The sequence below is a fragment of the Calidris pugnax genome, unplaced genomic scaffold, assembly GCF_001431845.1.
Source record: "Calidris pugnax isolate Ruff unplaced genomic scaffold, ASM143184v1 scaffold144, whole genome shotgun sequence".
Lineage (NCBI taxonomy): Eukaryota > Metazoa > Chordata > Aves > Charadriiformes > Scolopacidae > Calidris > Calidris pugnax.
In genome coordinates this window covers 4,715,455-4,729,421 of record NW_015090911.1, presented here as the reverse complement: position 1 = coordinate 4,729,421, position 13,967 = coordinate 4,715,455, and the positions used below count along the sequence as shown (strand labels likewise).

Sequence of the window (13,967 nt, the reverse complement as noted above, 5' to 3'; positions counted from 1 at the left end):
GGGTTTAATATTTTTCCTAGAACTTTTTTTTTTTTTTTTTTTTTTTTTTTTTTTTTTTTTTTTTTTTTTTTTTAAAAAAAAAAAAAAAAAAAAAAAAAAAAAAAGAAGAACTATCATGGAGCCTGATCTGCCATCTGGCCTTAGAGATGGTTTCAGTAGCTCATAGGAGATAGAAATGCACCATAAAAACACTTATGCTTAAGTAGCACATCTTCTGGCAACAGGGAGAAGACTCATTTCCCAGAGCTGCTGTCACTGGTCTCATTTAAGGTGATCTTGAAGAACTAACAGACCCAAGGTCTGCCTCATGCTTGCCTTGACTCATCCTGTGGTCAGAAAGTGTCTCCATTTCCCCACCTGTGAAACAAGGATAATGCTTACCTCATTCAGACCTATTGTAGGGTGGGTTAGTTAATGCCCTTACATAGTTTTGAACCCAAGTGTTTACCATGTGGTAGTTGCTAATTACTAACGCAATTAGTACATTAAAGCCACCCAGTTGCAAGGAGCTGCTCCACCTAATTGACTGACCTTGCACCTTGCCTCTCCTTTGTGCTTATGGAGGTGATGGGAGTCAGGGTTACCTTCCTCTTCCAACCCGTCCAATCAAAAAAAATTAAAAAATAAAAAAATGGAGCCCGTCCTATTTATCTGCCATTTCACATTGTTAATCTCCTTGGAGAGGGACACAATGTACACACACTCCTGGCCTGCAACACAAACACAAGGTGGTAAAAGCTTGGCGGTGCAGCATTCCAGGGAGTTACTGCTCTGGTATGCACGCATGTACAATGGGCACTCTGTGCTGGCCTCCGCCCACAGGCTTTTAACCTCTCTCACTGCTGGTAAAAAAAGAGAAAGCTTCTGGCAGACAGCATCTAGTTCAACGTGCAGGACAGCAGGATGAGTCCGTGACCACCAACGATGCAGGGAAGGCACCACAGCCCCCGGTGTAATCGACCAACCTGCTTGGCACCCAACATCGGATGGGAGCTGAAGTAAAACTCACGGCTCCGAGCTAGGAAGGGTCTTTCAGGTTTTGACTCATTGGGTAATGTTTTATGGAGGATGAATAAAAAGCTATGCTTCTGCTCCAAATTCTGGTTGTGGGTCTTCGACCCAAGCTCTGCCCGAACACTCACCCCTGCTTGGCTGCATGCCTCCAGGTCAGCAGAAAAAAGCAACAGATGAGTAAAGTCATGGCATTACATCAGTGTCGGGTGAGTTCATGCCAAATCCACCTTAAAATCCCACTTAAAAATATTGGCCTCCTGCTCTGCTGAGAGCCTGAAGATGATGATATCACCAGACCTGCAGGTAGCAACAAATAACGCTGCACTCCAACGCTGTGCAAAATTAACTGGGTCATTGTTTTAGGTATCTCCTTACTCTCCTCCAGGGTTAATAGTTAAATGACTGGGGTGCAGGGACATTTATACTCGTCTTTCTTGTTTGGGCAGGCTACCTTTGCTTTGACTAATTAGGAAACCTCACTTCAGGCTTTTGAACGTGTAACCTCTTTTGGAAACCTCCCCATCTCCCCTCTCCAGGCAGCCTTCGAGCAGAAACGCTGAAAGGACAGTGATGAACTCTCTTCCTCTAGCAGCTTTTCAGCCTTAGCTGGCAACATGCAGATTTGGAAATTCAGGGAGAAAGTGGATTCTCCAGGAGACCTCTAGCTCTATTTTAAAAACCCAAGAGATGGGGGCTGTCCAGTCTTTTAAGTGCTCTCCTAAACTGCCCTTCCAGGCCTCCAAGGCTCACCAGCAACAAGTCCTGTTCAATAAGCAACTGCAGAGGCATTTTACTATCCAAATTAAGCTCCCAGAGGAAAGTGATACTGCTAGCAGGCTTCCTGCAGTCAAGTTAAATTTGAGGAAGATAATTCACAGGTGAATGACAACAAATTTCACAGAAATTGGCATTAGATCTTAATTAGGGAGAGATTCACGCTTCCTCTGATAAGTACTGAGAAATAATCAAATGCCTGTGTGTTCAGCCTTGCTACAGCAGCTCACACATCTCTTATCAGTTTCTCTGAGCACCTCAAACACACTCCTGGAGGCAAAGGCCTGAAGTATGAGACCTTCCTTTGGGTCATACTAGATGCCTTCCATTAAGTGCTCTGAATAAGCTCCCTTCTCCTGCCTCAGGCAACTACTCAAGTATTCAGATGCCAGGGCTATAAAGTGATTAAACTGAAAATCTTCAGAGGACAAAAACAGAGGTGAGACCAGAAGTGAGGAGAAATCCACCTGTTTGGGATTCTCTATGAAATGGTAGTGAGCATAATACCTGGCACGGTTTTTGCCCTACACACGTTAGTAACAAGCAAAGGCTGATTAGACAAATGCAGGCCAACCAGATTCAGCCGACCAGAGTTTGTACTGTGGCTTGATTTGTTCAGGCACCAGGAGCACTAACAGAGAGCTTGGAGCAATATTACGGGATGCTGCCCAAATCCCATAGTACAGTAACCCCAGCCATGACTGTGGCTGCTTTTGGTTTATCCATAGAGTCCAAATGCTGTAAGATGAAAAAGAAAAGAAAAAAAATATTCTATTGAACATTTTCAAGTGAGGGGAAACTGAGGCACAAGTCTGAGAGCATTATAGTGAACGTGAAGAGGAGCCCACGTGTTCCCGAACCCCATGCCTGTCATGTTGCCTTTGGACCTCACATTCTTTCATGTGACATGCAAGTTAAATCCCTAATCTCTGCAAAATATCAGAAATCTTGGAAGCCTCTTTACACTCCATCTTTTTAAAACCATTCACCACAAAGCACTGGAGACTATACAGCAATATTTAATGATGAGATATCACCTTTCACTCTGAAGACTCCCGGGTTGCTTCCTCAATTATATATGCCACCGCTGAAATGCAGCTGCCTCTGGGGCAGAGGCCAATGGACAACCCACATTACACCCGAGGGAAAGTTTTGGTCAGAAACCTGCTTTTATGAGAAGTGTCAGTGAAACTTCAGAATCCATCATGAGACATAAAAACCCAACAGCCTGGCGTGCAGCGAGCTGCACTGAACTCAGTTAACCCACATTAGAAATACACACAAAAAAAGCACCTCAAACCATTTCTTCATTATTGCTTTACAAAAAACCTGGGAAATTTTAGCATGGTTGTGGTCACGGTCCATGCACTGCCAGATGACCAGCAGCACAGGTTTGATGCAGATCTGGAACAGGCATCTGATCATACATTTGTCAAATGGACCAGAGCATACAAGGGTTAAGCCTTTCTTCATGCCAACTTAAAAGTAGTTCCAGAGGATGGGTAAAACTTGTGAGCCAGAAAGCCAGCATTGTGCAAACAAGTGACATAGTATGACACAATACAAAGTCTGCTGGGTTAAAATTAAGTCACTGCAAATTTTTCTGAACAAATTTGAACCAGGAGAATGAGTTTATACTGGATCAGTACCATGCCCCAGTAACGTATTTTATCTGCTGCTCAGAGCCCTGCAGCTACATTTGTTGCACTTTTGGACCACAGCCTCTGTTACTTCCTGTGGCCATGATACTCTGAAGGAACAATCCAGCTTTGGCAGGAAGCTGGAAAAATTACTGTGATAGCTATTTTCCGTCCACACTATAGATCCCATAGGAAACACCCTCTCCCTTTCACCCACCTCGGGTCAATCAGGACAGAAACAAGGCAGAAGGACTTCCCCTTCAAGAAAAACAAATGAAAGTCATCTCTTAATAAAGAGTCAAGAGATAGTCTGGTGAAATCCAGATCCTGACCAGACAGAGCCTTGCGCATCCTGCCCAAGGTGACCCTGTGCATGGTGGACTGGACAATCTCGAGGTTCTTCCAACCCCAGCCATTCTCTGCTTCTGTGATGTATTTATTTTGTTCTCTGTCTCCAGTGCTGGGTAAATTGGTCTCTCTACTACATGACAATTTTAAACACATTGCTAAAATCCCTCTCTATAAGATATACCCAGACATAGGCATGTATAAAATGGAAGTGGGTATACAATAGATACAGTATGATATCTTCAACTGATAAGAATAATTGCTAGTGGAATGGCAGTATGTGAATGCCTGTAATCCACAGACTACCCACAAAACAAACTAACTAGTCAACTAACTATAGCATGTGATTCATTGGTAGGGTGAGTTAGATGAACAGAGCAGAAAGGTCCTTCCTCTCCATGTGGTCCCTTTGCCTCTGAAGCTGCTTTTGTTCCAGTCCTTCTACCTCTGCCTCTGATTTTGAATGGGTTATGTTAGGCCTTTCTCTGAAGGGAAGGGAATTTCTCCTAGGTGTGGTTTATCCTCATGAAAACAAGGATTAATGACAGCTACCAGAACCAAAATTGTCATCTTCACTCCTTTCCATTGCATTGCCCTGAGTCCAGCCAATCCTCTGCACCATCACCAGCGTGACTGAGCAATGCTGACTGATGGCTCTGCCTCGGCATGCCCAAGTGCAGCAAAAGGAGACAGAAAAAGTCACACTGGAGGGGAAAAGGCAAGATAACCTGAAGATAGGTTGCTGCAAGCATCCCCTCCCCAAGACAATGAGATGGAAATAAATGAGAGCCTAAGCATATCTATAATTACGGAGGCATGTAAGTGTGCACATTACACATGTGTGTATCTGTCTTCTCAACATAGAGACATTAAGAGTAGATTATGGAATCATATTTGACTCCATAATTAGATTTGAGACTCCATAATTAGATCAGATAGTCACCTTTCTATGTAAGTAACTAACTATTGTACTGCGCTGAAGGGAGGGCCAACTGAATGATTAAACAACTGACATGGCCATAAATCACTAGGCCCATAAAAGCAATACTGCCCAAGGTACAGCTGTGACAACAGCCAGTGTAGCGAAACACACATCTGCGGCAGAAGGAGAGATGCCCATCATGTTGCCCAAGGACTTTTACAAGCTCATGCCTAAGAACTGTGCCAAGGTTTTATATATCTACTCACTCACAACCTAAAGCTGTATCTGGGTGTTGGGGAAGAGAGTACAGTCATCAGATCTGTAAACGTCTCCTCATGCTTACTTCTGGTCTCTGAAGGGCCAACGTAAGGACCAACTTCCCCCCACTTGTGCCTTCTGAGACAAATTCTGCTGCAGGACCTCTCCAAAGCTGAGCTCTATTCACTGGATTTACACCTCTGAATTGAGGAATAGCGTTTGATCCCAAAGACATCAGGAGTCGGTGTGTCTTTTTTACCCATCACCCTTATGAAAGGTAAATGGCCTCTGGGACACTAGAAAGCACAGTGAGATGCCAACTGTGCTCCAGCTCACTACAACACAAAGAGCCAAGCCAGGACACTTGCCTACGTTAGGTCAACACCAGGCTGTTGAGCTCCCAGACCAAGCATCATCATTCTTGGCATGATGTATAATCGAAGTTGACACCTGAGATGATAGCCCTGGGTGCAGCAGTGTGTGCTGCTACAAGGATAAAACTTATTCCTTTAACAATAGCCATAAAACTCTTTGGGGAAAAGTGTCAACATGTACGAGAAGAGGACTTCAAATGCTTAGTCTGTTCTAGCCAGCCCTTGCCAAGTGCACCATCCTGGAGATAGTGGCAGCCACTCCAGGCTACAAATGGAAAGTTTTATGGGTATTTAGGGAAAGGTTATTGGCACAGAGACCAGCCACAGAAAGCAAAAGCCTGCACAGTTCCATCATCTGTGTTACCAAACTTTCCTAGATTGACTCTGCCCTTGGAGAGCTGCCATCAGACACAGTAGCCTCCTTCTATCACCGCCGTGGTAGGGCAATAATTTCTCCTTCTCCCTCTGATAGAACATTTCCCCCTGCACCCTGAAACGTGTGGAAAATTATCTCTCTATATAAATCATTAACGAGAAGTTTGTTTTTATTTACTGCTACTGCCACAGGATTCCTCCTCCCTTCTTTTTTTTTTTTTTCTCCTCCATTATTTCATTTTCACTTGCACAAGTGCCAAATACACCAGCTTTCCCTCCCTTCAAGAAAAAAAAAATAAATAAACGAAATAAAACAGCATATCTGATAGGGAATGCCCCTTTTTTTTTTTTTTTTCTCCTCCATTATTTCATTTTCACTTGCACAAGTGCCAAATACACCAGCTTTCCCTCCCTTCAAGAAAAAAAAAATAAATAAACGAAATAAAACAGCATATCTGATAGGGAATGCACTAGGTCTTGGCTCAGCATCCATTCCTCAGAGCCGTAAGTGATGGCACAAGGAGGACCAAAAGGGCGGCGGTCCAGAACCTTTCCTGTGCCCAGTCTAGAGGCTGTACAAACAACACATCCCATATTACTCGATTCTGCGTGCTTCAAACGAGACTAGGAGTAAGAAAGGTTGGATTTTGTCCATGCAGACTTGCACTGTGTGTTTCCATGCTGAGTAAGCAGTGGTGTCTTGTTTGGTCCTGTATCACATACCAAGCATCCCCAGCATCAAGGGGGACTGTGGGAAAATAAGGCAGATAAAGGGCATTCAAGAAGAAAAGCAATAATTTGGGGTATTTAGAGGAAAGTACTGAGTTTGATTTGCCTTGCAGAATGTACCAGTCTTTCGGCTTTGAGGGAGGCGATAATAAAGAAGGAATACCCTTAAAGCCTCATGGATTGCAGAAGAAAAAGCAGGAGGCAAAAGCAGCACAGGACACAAGTGGACACGGCTGGATGTGCACAGGGCAAAGAGCAGCTCACAGTGCCAGGACAGCAACGTCAAGAGGTGTACATTAGTCAGGAGTGTGCCGGTGGGAAGACCCGAGGCCAGGAATAAAGGCAAGATAACCGAGAGGTGCTATGGGCAAGGGAAAGGAGTAGCTTTGCCTCTAATGAGGCTGAAGAGGAAGCGGTTACAGAAGTGCTGGGAGAAGTTGAGTCAGAAGGGAGATAAGAGCCTGCTGAGTATCTGAACTCCCGAAAGGCCTCTCCAGTTGAACTACTTCATCGTGCTCTTTGTGAGGCATTGCGCACATCAAACTGTCTCTGAGGTGGAAAATAGGATGAGGAGCACCAGATTCACAACTCAAATCCCTATTCAGTCAGGACCAGGACTTTGGATTGTTATTCCCTTATAACACCACTGACTTCAGGATGATGTTAAAGACCAGATGTTGTAGCCAGCAGGTTGAAGGATGTGATTCTGCCCCTCTACTCCACCTGAAGTACTATGTCCAGATCTGGAGCTCTTAGCATAGGAAAGACATGGACCTGTTGGACTGGGTGCAGAAGAGGGCCATAGAAATGATCAGAGAGCTGGAACACCTCTCCTACGAAAACAGGTTGAGAGAGTTGGGGTTGTTCATCCTGGAGAAGAGAAGGCTCCAATGACACCTTATTGCAGCCTTTTAGTACTTAAAGAGGGCTTATAAAAGAGATGAGAACGAACTTTTTAGCAGAGCTTGTTGCAATAGTACAAGGGGTGATGGTTTTAAACTAAAAGAAGGGTAGGTTTAGACTTGATAGAAGGAAAAAATTCTTTACTATGAGGGTGAAGACACTGGCACATTGCCTAGGGGGGTGATAGGTGTCCCATCTCTGGAAACATTCCAGGTCAGGTTGGACAGGGCTCTGAGCAACCTGATCTAGTTGAAGATGTACCTCCTTATGTCAGGGGGACAGGACCAGATGACCTTTAAAGGTCCTTTCCAACCCAGATTATTGTATGATTCTATGAGGTCACAGTTTTAAGGACTCCAAGGTCAAGTCAGTCATGGGTGCCCCTTCTCTCTGTTGATGACATATAGGTATCTGTCTCCTAATCTGAATCTTTCATTTAGGTCCCAACCAAGGAAAATTTGGTCTGTGGGCTCCAATGGGTCAAGAGACCCCTGAACTGAGGCATCCCAGTCACTGTTCCCCAGATGGAGAGGGATGCAGGTTTGAATAGGACCCCAGTCCCTACCTATGGCCATGCTGCAGCTTATTGTTATTTTAATTGTTGCTCATGCTGTTTTTTTCAGAGGTTTTCCTCATGGGCCCTGGGAGGTCTGTTCACTGAGCTAAGCCTGAAGGAACAGCGTGGTAAGTAGGACCCGAGAGGTGATCATCCCCCTGTACTCGGCACTGGTGAGGCCCCACTTCGAGTACTGTGTTCAGTTTTGGGCCCCCTACCACAAAAAAGACATTGAGGTGCTGGAGCGGGTCCAGAGAAGGGCAATGAAGCTGGTGAGGGGTCTGGAGAGTCAGTCTTATGAGGAGAGGCTGACGGAGCTGGGGTTGCTCAGTCTGGAGAGGAGGAGGCTGAGGGGAGATCTTATTGCTCTCTACAACTCCCTGAAAGGAGGGTGTAGAGAGGCGGGGGTCGATCTCGTCTCCCAAGTCACAGGCGATAGAACAAGAGGAAATGGTCTCAAGTTGCACCAGGGGAAGTTCAGGTTAGATATTAGGAAAAATTTCTTCACTGAAAGGAGTATCAAGCATTGCAATGGGCTGCCCAGTGAAGTGGTTGAGGCACCATCCCTGGAGGTGTTCAGAAGACTAGTTGACATGGTGCTCAGGAATTTGTTTTAGTGTTGGTTAGGTTTTTTTTTTGTTTGGTTTTTTTTTGTTTGTTTGTTTTTTATGGTTGGATTAGATGATCTTAAAGGTCCCTTCCAACCTAGGCAATTCCGTGATTCTGTGATTCTGGCCTGAAAGCCACACTTAAAAGGCAGCATGCTTTAAGAGCAGGTGTGTCTTCAACTCTAACAAAAGGATGGAGGAGTAGGACCTACGTTTCTGTGACTACCTCCTATGACACAGAACTGGGATCTAGCGTAAGCCATACTTATAGCAAATGCCATTTATGACACTACCCAGTAAGATTTATAGGGATCATGCCTCTCTCTTTAAACCAAAAGCGGCAAGATCTCCATTGACTTTGGGATGCCTACAATGACACTTCTAATTTGTCATGGCATCAGAAACCATGACCTCCATTTTTTTGTTCCCTTCAAACATCAAAAGAAGACAGAGGCCTTCAACAAACCCTATGTTTATACCAATTTATCAGCTTTAAATCCAGCAGGTTAGACTGCTACCTTATTTAAAAACATGTTCTCAGAATAATTTAAAAGGGAAGAATGTTTCCTTTTCATCCCCCACCCTCACTTTTTTTGAATAAATTGGGAAAAAATGGAACAACTGACAGCTGGAGAGAATTTACTCAACCTTTCAGGAAGAAAATTGCCATCAAGCGAAGAGAAAGCATGACATTTTTCAGCCCATTAGGTGAAGGTTTATGGAAGTTACAAGAATGTGAATATATGGGTTAATATTTTAAACTGTTTTGCAACCTTAGGAATAATGGTCATGTACAATAACTTTGCCCAGGTTCCTGCTGTAACACTTTGCATGTATACAATCTGGTTCAAACACTTACTAAACTCCCCCAGTTAAGCTTCACATCTCTGATCCCTTCTGAAAAAGAATTGAAGAATCCAATAAAGAATTATTCCTCTGTACAGAATTCTATTGAATCCCCACTATAGAGCTCCATAGGAAGGCTTTAGAGAAAAAAAAAAAAAAAAGGACAATAAAACCTACAGGAAGGATTTCCTTGTTTAGCAAACTAATAGGATTTCAGAGGAGTTTCAGTGGAAACTCTATTGCATTCTCCAAAACCAAAAATTTAGCAAGGCTCAAGGAGAGGTAGGCATGGATCACAGCACCACTCCAGAATATGCTGGGTTTGAAAACATACAGTGAAGGGAGGCCAGTGTCCAAGTCTTAGAAATCTCATCGGTAGGATAGTCAGGATATGTGGATTCATATGGAAGAAAGACATGCCTGTAATGTCTTACACTTTGACCTCTGGTTTGTGTATCATCATTTTCTCCTGCCTTAAAACTAACTTCCCCATCTGCTAAAATACCAGGACAGAAACAGAATGATTCATTGTATACATATATATCTCTCGGTTTTAAAGGTTAAAGCTAACAAAAATTTCAAAGTAACGTAAAACCTCAGGCTTCCGATCTTTAACCCATTTCTAATTTCGAGGTATTTAAGTGAGTCCTGGGTTACCTCACGCTTGCCTACCACACATTCTTCTGAACAGCTATCCCAACTGCTGTTACAGGAGATGCTGTACTATGGTAGAGGAAACTTTGCTCTCATTGCTGCCACATTCTTACAGCCCTTAACTGCCCAGGATTTCATAGCAACTCTTACAGAAAAAGGAATTCACTCCCCACGACAGCTTTTAGCCACCACCCCAGCATCCTACTCTGCCAGGCATTTGCACACTGATATATCATGCACTGCAGAGCCAAGCTTCAGACCACACTGTGCTCTAATATTCAGCAGGGCAGGTCAGAGCCTTGCCCTCACCTTCTGACCTCATGTTTGTATGGAAATTAGTGTCCTCCTGCATGGCTTTTCCACACATTGAGCTTGCTTTCAAAAAAATGTGCTAGGCTCACAAGCTCTGCATGGGAAGGACAACTGAAGCTCATCCTTACCATTTGCACAACTCCTTACTTTTTCCTGCAAGACCCTAGTGCTGGGTGGACATGTACACGAGCCACACCACTATCCCCACTCATTGGCAAGAATAAACCTGACCCTGGCACTTGTGAGTAACACCAGTGACTGTATTCCCAGAGTGCTTGTCTGGCCACCTTTCTGTTTTGTCACCTGTGCATCAGCCCTATCGCTTTGCCCTGTGTATCTAAAGTCAACAGGGTCATCATCACTCTGGCAACGGCACATGGGTTCGGTGGACAGGCAACAATGCAAAGATCATAGAGACAGAGAGACCTGAGACCTTATGAAGACCTCTAGCTAGACTGGGAAGTAAACTAGAGCTGTAAAGATCATAATTAAGCCTGGATCAAATCCTCCCAGTCCTAGAGGTGTTTGAGGTACAGAGTTTCGATTTGGCCTTTTGGAGAGAGAGGTGACTAGCCTGAGAACTCTTCAAAATTTTCAATTTCATAAAAGACAACAAAAGCTTAAATGAAATAATGTCAGAAGATTGCTTTTCATATCCAGCTGCCCCACAGCTTACAGTAAAAGCTCATCATTGTGTTTGGACAATCTGTGCTGCAAAGTAAATCCAACTCCAACAGGGCAAAATAGCCCCTAACTCTGCTCCCTCTCAAGAGCTGATAAACAGAATTTACCACTCCCTACTTCCTTCAGACATTTCCTCAGCTTTGAAACACAAGCTGCATTATCCTCTGACTGCTTTTATTCAATTTAAGAAATGATTTTGCCTTTCTTTTTTTTTTTTTTTTCTTTTCTTTTGGCTCCCACCTATTTATCCCTCTTGCTTTGCTCTCTCTATGACTAGTTAAATGAGAATGCAGAAACCAGGTACCTGTTGGGGAGCTGCACTTGTTCCCAGCACCCAACAGATCTCCAAGCAGGTCTGAATATGCAATGAATTTTTGAAGTTGCATCAAGTGAAGCCTTCACATTGAAAGAAGGAGAAATAAACCATCTCTAAGGGTTTGAGTGCACCTCAGAAACAACTGTGCAAACAATGTATGCTTGCAACTTGATTTCATGCCCATATCAGAAGTCAAAGCAGTCCCAACCTCAAAAGTTTGGAAATCGTTTTCAGATCTGACAGTCCCCCTGGGCTAAAACCTGAAATTGAGGGTTTTAAAGCCCATCTTTAATGAAGATGACAATTTCCTAAAAGGATGAGTCATTTTATTTCCTCAACAATAATAACGGGAAAGGAAACTCTTCTTTTTCTTTTTTAATCAAGTTGGAAAGACAGAAAGTAATGAGAACATAACCTATAAGAGCAGCAAAACCAGTCCCAGTAGAAACCACAAGCCCTGCAGCAAAACACTGGCAACCTTTCCCGCTAAAATTCTCGCACAGACTCTTGCCTTTCTTCCTAGGCTTTGTATTAGCTCTAAAGCTTGGATTGCTGCTGCCCTAAAAGTGCCTGGACTTCTCAGCAACAAGGCAAGGTTTTGCTGTCAGTTTCATCTGATCACCTTTTTCTTTAGTGCACAGATTTGGTGCCCTTCTCCCATCATCAAACGCGTGTTTAATCGTGTCACTTACGTGCTCAAAACCCTGCAAGCCTACATGTTATGGTAGGCAAAAAGGGCATGTTGAATTTCTGAATATGGCTTAAATCTTACTCAGTTGGCCCTACAGCATCATGGACCAGATTTTGGCAGATATTAATGCTGCCTTTCAACATCATCACAGACCCAAAGATCACAGATACTCCAGAGACGGGTAGTTAAAGGGGAGCAAGAAAGACCACCTAGGCATATGGCTAAACAAATCAGTCACCAATTCACTGGGAGAGCTTTCATTTTCATCACAGCAATCTGTTGGATCCCAGAACTGTTTTTACGTGGTTCATTAGACAATAGCCTTTCTTGCCACTAGTTGGGTCAAGAGTCAAAATTGCTGTGTAATTGCAAGCCCTGAGCACAAGGCAAGAGTTTTTCGGTCCTGAAGGGTGTTGTCCAAAGGGAAAAGAAAACAGAAGGGAAAGATTATGTGTGAGCAATTGAGCCCTACTGAGAGGGCAAAAAAAGTCACTGAAACTGGGATTAGCCAAATCTTGTAACAGAAAACAAGAGTCCTGTTGGTAAACTGGCACTTACACCTAAGAGACGTGTGTCATGGGGAAAAGGAGCTCAAAGGATGGGTCAAAACAGACCAGAAGAGGAGATTAAACATCATCCAAAGCCAAAAAATGATGGTTGTACCTTTTCAGGCATTTAATTCCTTGAGTTAATTAAGCATACGGCGATAGCAGTTATTAAAAAAGAACAGTTCCCAACTTAATCAAAGTACATTATTAGAGATGATACGTAGGAACCTCAGTAGAGAAACCCCGTAAATATCAAGTCAAACTAAATAGCTCAGTTATGATTAATAATAAATCATGGCCACTGTTTCTTTTGTTTGCCAACAACTAGCATCATTTACGGCTCTGCACAAACCTAACACACCATTTTATTACATTTCAGAGAGTGCATCTTCCTAAAATGATAATGTGTTAATAATCTATGCTGGGCTTTTTGGCCAGAACCAAAGAGCTCAAACAACTTGAAATAACATCAGCAAAAAATTATTTATTCCCCATCCCTAGTTGCAGAGAAAACAGAGGTTTTCTTGGCTCAGTTACTTCTCAATAGATTTCTGGTTTCAATTAAAACTTTGAGTCTGAGAAGTTAAAAAAAAAAAAAAGAAAAAGCCAATAAGAGATGGAAGAGAAGTCTCCATTCACTGAGTGTTCCTGCTTTTTTTTTTTTTTTTTTTTAAAAAAAAAAAAAGAAAAAGCCAATAAGAGGTGGAAGAGAAGTCTCCATTCACTGAGTGGTCCTGCTTTTTTTTTTTTTTTCCCCATTCTTTTACATAACCCTTCCAAGCTAAGAGCGGGGATTAAAGTACAGCTATATTGTTTGGAGGGGGTTTTCTCCTTTCAGCTAAAAAACAAACAGAGATGAAAAAAAAGTTTCTCCTTTTGAGTGGCAGTCACTTCAGGCTGAGGGGAGCAATCTCAGCTGAAGGCTGAGGAAGCGCAGGAAGGTGTGTGTGAAACAGCCACTTGCACGTTTTCCCTGATAGGCTTTTTTTTTTTTTTTTCCTCTCGTCTATGATAAAAGGTCCTAGACACTTGCTTTCTCAGGTTCGTGCTGTCGCTGCCGAACGTTAGATGGGCGATTATATCATTACTGGAGCCCGCACCAAGTTAGCCCTGGCTGCGGGGGCTGTGGGATCGATAATGGTTCCCATTTGGGTCCGTAATATTCAACGCGGGACTGGATTTGCCAGCAGTCCTTTACCCCTGGAAAATCCTCCTGTCAATAAGGAAAGGATCAAATTACTTTCCCTGACAGCAGAGGACTAGCAGGCTCAGCGCTTTGCTCGCCTCGCACATCCTTTGCGGTTTGACAGACGGACATATAAGGCAACACGGCGGGTCCCCCCCGTCTTCCCCCCCCTCACCGGGCCCGGCCCGGCCCCGCCAGGGCCACCTCGGGCCCACGGCTAATGAAACAC

The 13,967-nt window shown here is 43.6% G+C and overlaps 1 protein-coding gene across 2 annotated transcripts in view; it reads right to left on the bottom strand.

The window, feature by feature from the left end:
• Positions 1-11,341, bottom strand: part of SETBP1 (SET binding protein 1) — a 259,245-nt gene extending 247,904 nt beyond the window's left edge. Inside the window, exon 1 of one of the 2 annotated variants that reach the window (XM_014949414.1) lies at positions 11,302-11,341. The gene's annotated coding sequence lies outside the window, so the exon portion shown is untranslated. The remainder of the gene's footprint in view (positions 1-11,301) is intronic. The other variant, XM_014949417.1, reaches the window with a different exon arrangement.
• Between the last annotated feature and the right edge of the window lie 2,626 nt (positions 11,342-13,967).